Genomic DNA, 6,128 nt, shown 5'->3' on the forward strand with positions numbered 1-6,128 from the left:
ATGGCGCCCCAGTCCAGACTCGTCAGCGCGCTTGCCAGCCCAGTGTACAATGCTGTGACCGACAATCCAAATGTGCACAGCTGCTCCTATGAAAAAAGGAAATAACAGACAGGCATCAGCACAGACATCATTGGTGACACTTCCTGATGTAACCCTTGTCAGCATCAGACTTCCAATGACCCGTATTCACAATCCTGTCTACTGGCAGGCCCCCAGTGTGCAGCCTTTGCAGCAGCCCTAGTCGGAAGGAATGAGGCGTGTTCAGTGGTAGGGAAGCCGCAGGCCGTAATAACTGGTGCACGATGTAAGCACATTGATGCCTGGCTAATGGGAACCCATTTTCATGGACTAGGAGCAGGCCAGCCCCCAGGGGAACGAAAAGCCAAATATTTCTGGTATCCATAACCAGGCAAAGGCCCTCCTCACCTGTGAGGGGAAGCCTGATGGTGGCACTCCTGCCCACTAGGTCTGTTTTAGAGTTTCCAACTCTAATGACCAGCTCCAAAGCAGATAAGGAAAAGTCCTGAAGCAATAAGCCTTCAGACTCTCAGCCCCGTGCTGGCTCCAACACAATTTCCCCAACCCTCAGTGCACCAAAAATGCCATGGAATACTGAAAGGAGTCTCTCCTTGATCTTCAACCAGCAGACAAGTTATAACTTGTTGCAGATACTGCATAGGTAAAAACTGACCGACTTCCTGCCCACTGTTGTATGAGGTTGGAGCCTATTCCAACCTTCCAAGGCCCTGCGCATGACAGACTTTATATAAGGGTCTCTGCAAATTAAAGCTTTACTATAACAGACATTGCAGCAGACTGAATACTGATAGTTTTAACAGCACATCCAATCTGCAGCAGGTGGACCAAATTCTGCAGGATCTGCTTAGCGGATGGGGGCAAGTTCCTCTGAATGGCCAAGGGCTGTCAACTAAACCCTAAGAAATCCATCCAGGCCTTCTCATAAGAGCTAAAAGCAGAAGGGGAATGGAAACTGCTACTCCCTGTAATTACTAATTGTTGTCAAAGTACAACAGGTGGTCTGGAAAAGTCCGGCAATAGCTGAGATTCTGGAGCCCAGGATCTGAAGCACGCCATCTGAAATGGGATAGAGTGTCAGCAATATCATTAGAGGATCCCAGAATCAGGTGAGCAGCAAGCACAATATTAAACCTTAAGCAGTGCAGCTCAAAAGCGTGAGCAGAGGGGCGGAGACTCTGCTGGAGCGTGAGGACTGTTCTGCCAAGATGCTCACCACTGCCTGGTTATCAGACCGAGCAGATCCAACGGTCACTGAACTCCTTGGTCCAGATGTGAACTGCTACTACAATGGGGAAAACTCAAGCAAAGTTAGGTCACATGACAGCCTCACCACACCAGGCTTGAGGCCATGGCTTTGCACACCAACAGCCCCTGAAATAAAAACCAAAGGCCAAAGATCCAGCAGCATCAGCATGAACCTGAAAATCGCTGTGCAGGTTCAAGGTATCCTGCCATGGTGAACTACTACTGCATCCATTTAGGAACTGCAACCACCGCATGAGATCCGGCTGCACCTCACTTGGTAAGCGTACACGAAGGTAAGGGGACCTCGGGCCACAGGCAGCCTGGCCAACTGGGAACGGAAGGGGTGGCCTGGGGCAACCAATCTGCATGCAAAATTAATTTTAACTGACCTAGCAAATGATAGGATTTGACAAAGCAACACTTGCTTCAGAAGAAGTATAATAAAATAACTTCCTTGAAGGCAAACAGCTTCCCCACAGGCAAGCAGATGTTTGAGCAACGGTATCCAGGTAACCCCCAAATATTAAAAGGGGGTCCCATCCACTGCCTATGAAACACTCAGCTCCTCAAAGGGAATAAAGGATGTCTAGCAAGCCTACACAGAGGCTGGTGTCACATGAACCAGCCAGTAAAATAATCCAAAAAATTGGTACCCCCAGTTAAATGAGTATAGACTCGCACTGTTCAATCCAGAAAGGCGCTAAAGGACTCGAGTGCCGCTTGCTCCAAAGACGTGAACTTCGCGGAACAATTCCTTAAGGATAGCGTCATTCACTGAGGTGCCTTAGGGATGCGATAAATAAGGATCAGATGGAATTATATGGGGGTTTCTTAGGGGTCCCACCGTACGTCCCAATGCAAGCTGCTACCTGACCTTCTTTCTGGCTACCTCAAGTGGCTCTCTAACTGGCTTTTGATTTGCTGTATTCCGAACCACTGGCTGAAAAGCCAGAGGAATCCTAAACCTTGAGAAAACCCTTTCCACAAGCACAAAGTCGCTGACCCCTCTAGATAACCTTTTAGCCAGGCTTTCAAGGGAGATAATTTTATGGGAATACGGGCCAAAGATGAGGAGCTATTGCTTGCCAGCTCCCAGCCCCCGCTTGGGCAGGGGGCGTCTTGTGCTGCCACCTAAGATATGTGAATTCACAGGGCTGCCACTGTCCAGAACCCCTAAACAACAAAGCTGCCGCCGAGCCAGCTTCCTGCACACCAGTTTCAGGTTCTACTGCTCAGGGAATTTCCATTTGAAATGTGGAGCTGCACGTCCCCATCCCTGCGATCCCAGCAAACTGTGGGAATGATGGCAGCCCTGCGTCTAACATTCCCATCATAGTGAATTGCTACTTATAGAATCGTAGAGTTGGAAGGGACAGCAACAATCTTCTAGTCCACTCCCTAATAATAAATAAATAAATAAATAAAATATCTAGCTTCCCCTGGGTGGCTTCCAACAAAATATTAAAATATAGTAATGCATCAGACATTAAAAGCTTCCCTAAATAGGGCTGCCTTCCGATGTCTTTTAAAAGACTGGTAGTCGACATCTGGTGGGAGGGCTCTCCACAGGACAGGTGCCACCACCGAGAAAGCCCTCTGCCCGGCCCCCTGCAACCCGGCTTCTGTCCAGTTAGAACGATGGGGGAGCATGCAGCTGTCCCATACAGGGACCAATCCTGCAACCTAGGCATTACTGGCACCACGTGCTGACCAGGATGATCCTTAAAGACCCGGGAGAGCCTCACCCTGACCCCATAGAGGTCCAAGGTGACCTCTGAATAGTCACAAGAGCCCAGGGATGAAGCACCTGTGAGGAAGTGTAAGTATCATCTCTGCTCTTCTTTGCCCTCCCTCCTGGAATGCCGCCTCTGAAGACGCTTTCTTCCAGAAGAAGGCACCTGGGGCATCAGCAAAACATCCTCTGCAGGAGAGGCAAGCTCTGGAGGCATCTGCAAAGGCTCTGCCATAGTCTGCAAAAAACTAAACAATGTGAGGAACCAGTGAAACCAATGCTTCGTGCACCACATGGGAACGCTATTCAGGCCGAAAACTGCTGCCAGAGGCCATCAAATTCTCGAGCAAAGCCCTAGGATCACCTGCTAGGCCAGACATAAAATGTTTCAATAACAGACTTGAGGCAGCCCACCGCCTGTCCAGGTACCCCTGCTTGCCCTTTTAGGGGGAAGCATCCCCTCAAGAAACCCAAATTTATTTTGATTTATTTTGTTCTAACAATGGCTAAGTGAGGGATATGAACCCTGTCTCCCAGGCCCTAGTCCTGCTCTCTAGCCACTATGCCACAATGGCTCGTCTCTAAAACATTTTCTTTACAATTAGATCACACAGGCTGCAATGTCAGCCTAAATTAATGGAATAAAAACAAGCGCTGCAGTACCTCAGCGAGAGCAAACTAGGCCACAAAAATGGCGCTCCCGCCAAAAAGAAGCAGGGAAGGTGGCGATCACAACGGGGCCTGCTGCCAGGCCCCAATTAGGCCGCGCCTGCCTCCCTGCAGCCCTGGCAGACACCAGGCTAACAAGGCCAAAACCGGCCCTTTCAAGAATAGGGCGGGGGGGGGGGAGCTCACGGCAAGGCCTCCCAAGGGCCTGGCAAGGCCGGAGGCACCTCCCGCTGCGGTGCGGCACCAGGTGCCCCCCAAAAAGGCCTAAAAGGGTGCTGCGCCCTCGGCCAGGCCCACCCTTCACCCGGGACTGGCAGAAAAGGGGCAGCCGGGGCAATGAATTAAAGAGAACCGGCCTTGGAAAGGCCTGCCACCAAATTAGAAGACCCAACGTTAAGGTAAGCTAAAGGGTGGGGGGGGGAGTAGGGGGGAATTAAAGACCAAAGGGGGGTGGGAAAGCAGAGAAAAATTAAAAGAAAATATTACACAGAAAAGGGAATTTAATAGGACTAAAATATCAATTAAATATAAAGGTAACACAATTAAAGCAGGCCAAAGACACAAGGTAATTTGTAGAAAAATACAACCGTCTCCTTTCACTGTGATCAATCCGCTGCACGGGCGAAAAGAGGAAGCCCTGGCCTCGTGCAAGGAGTTTGAGCATTTCTGGCTGTCAATCAATAAATGGCAACATTAATTTCCTCCCAACAACAAGGGAAGCCCCAATCGCATCAGTGGCCAACGATCAGTTAGCCCGCCCCCAGCTTTGGAGTGTCCTGGCGGCCCCCACCGCAACACGTGCTCTCCATGAAGGAGAACACGCTTTGCTTGTATAGGATACCTTGTTTTTTAATATAAAAAAATTCCTTCCAGTAGCACCTTAAAGACCAACTAAGTTAGTTCTTGGTATGAGCTTTCGTGTGCATGCACACTTCTTCAGATACTTGTTTTTTAATGTTTGGTGTTTTGTTTTGTTGTGTTTTATTTGTTGTAAGCCGCCCAGAGTGTCTTGGGGAAACCCAGCCAAATGGGCGGGATGTAAATTAAAAATTATTATTAATTATTATTCAAATGGCATACACACCCACCCCCCAATATTTTATTCAAATTTGCACCCTTGCTCCTTCCTTGGAGATTTTAAAGCAGAGGCTGGAGGGATGCTTTAGATGAGATTCCTGCACTTCCGGGGGGCTGGACTGAATGACCCTTGGGGTCCCTTCCAACTCTGTAATTCTAGGATTCTACAAAATAAAAAAACAAGATGCCACGGAATATATTTGCAAGGCTCCTTAAAATAAGGCACTTCATTAAAAAGCGTTACTTGGGTCTTTGAAATATTGCTGAATCTTTGCTTCCACATCACGGACAATGGGGTGTTTTGCAGAGGTCTGGGTAACATATTCCTGCATGCAACAGAGGAGTGTATTACAGATGGGAATCTCTCACACACATTTAAACTTATGCCATGGAAATAACACACAAGGACACATGTAGCTCCAGAACCACATCCGAAGTTACAAAGTTTCCATCTATGAACACTTATGAGTATCTTAGTACAGTGGTACCTTGGTTTAAGAATAGCTTCGTTTATGAACAACTTGGATTAAGGACACTGCAAATCCGGAAGTAGGTGTTTTGGTTTGTGAACTTTGCCTTGGATTAAGAACATGTTCCGCTTCCTGTTGAGTGTGTTCCTTTTGTAAATTGAGTTCCCCGCTGCTATGGGAAAGCACGCCTTTTCAGTGAGAAGGCCCTGGCTCTGGTTGAAGCCAATCTAACTTCCTTAGGGCCCGGGACCACTAGGGTGTTGCTATTTATGGACCTTGAGGCTCTCCGTGGGGCATACCGGGAGAGGCGGTCCCGTAGGTACGAGGGTCCTAGGCGGTGAAGGGCTTTAAAGGTCAAAACCAGCACCTTAAACCTGACCCTGTACTCCACCAGGAGCCAGTGCAGCTGGAAAAGCACTGGGTGAATATGCTCCTATGGCAGAGACCCTGTAAGGAGCCTCGCTGCAGCATTCTACACCCGCTGGAGTTTCTGGGACAGCTTCAAGGGCAGCCCCGCGTAGAGCGAATTACGGTAGTCAAGCCTGGAGGTGACCATCGCATGGATCACTGTGGCCAGGTCGGGGTGGGAAAGGTAAGGGAACAACTGCTTGATGCGGCGAAGGTGGAAAAATGTTGCCTTGGCTGTTGCTGTAACCTGCGCCTCCATGGAAAGGGAGGCGTCAAGGATTACACCCAAACTCTTAACGGAAGGCAATGGCACTAATTGGACCCCCGCAAGAGAAGGGAGTTGGTCCCTCATCCCCGTGCCATCCCGACCCAGCCATAGGACCTCTTCTTCGAAGGATTTAGTTTCAATCGGCTCCCACGAAGCCATCCAGCCACAGCTTCCAAGCATCTGGTCAGTGTGTTGAGCAGATAGAGCTGAGTGTCATCAG

The sequence above is a fragment of the Podarcis bocagei genome, assembly GCF_964188305.1.
Source record: "Podarcis bocagei genome assembly, contig: HAP1_SCAFFOLD_231, whole genome shotgun sequence".
NCBI lineage: Eukaryota > Metazoa > Chordata > Lepidosauria > Squamata > Lacertidae > Podarcis > Podarcis bocagei.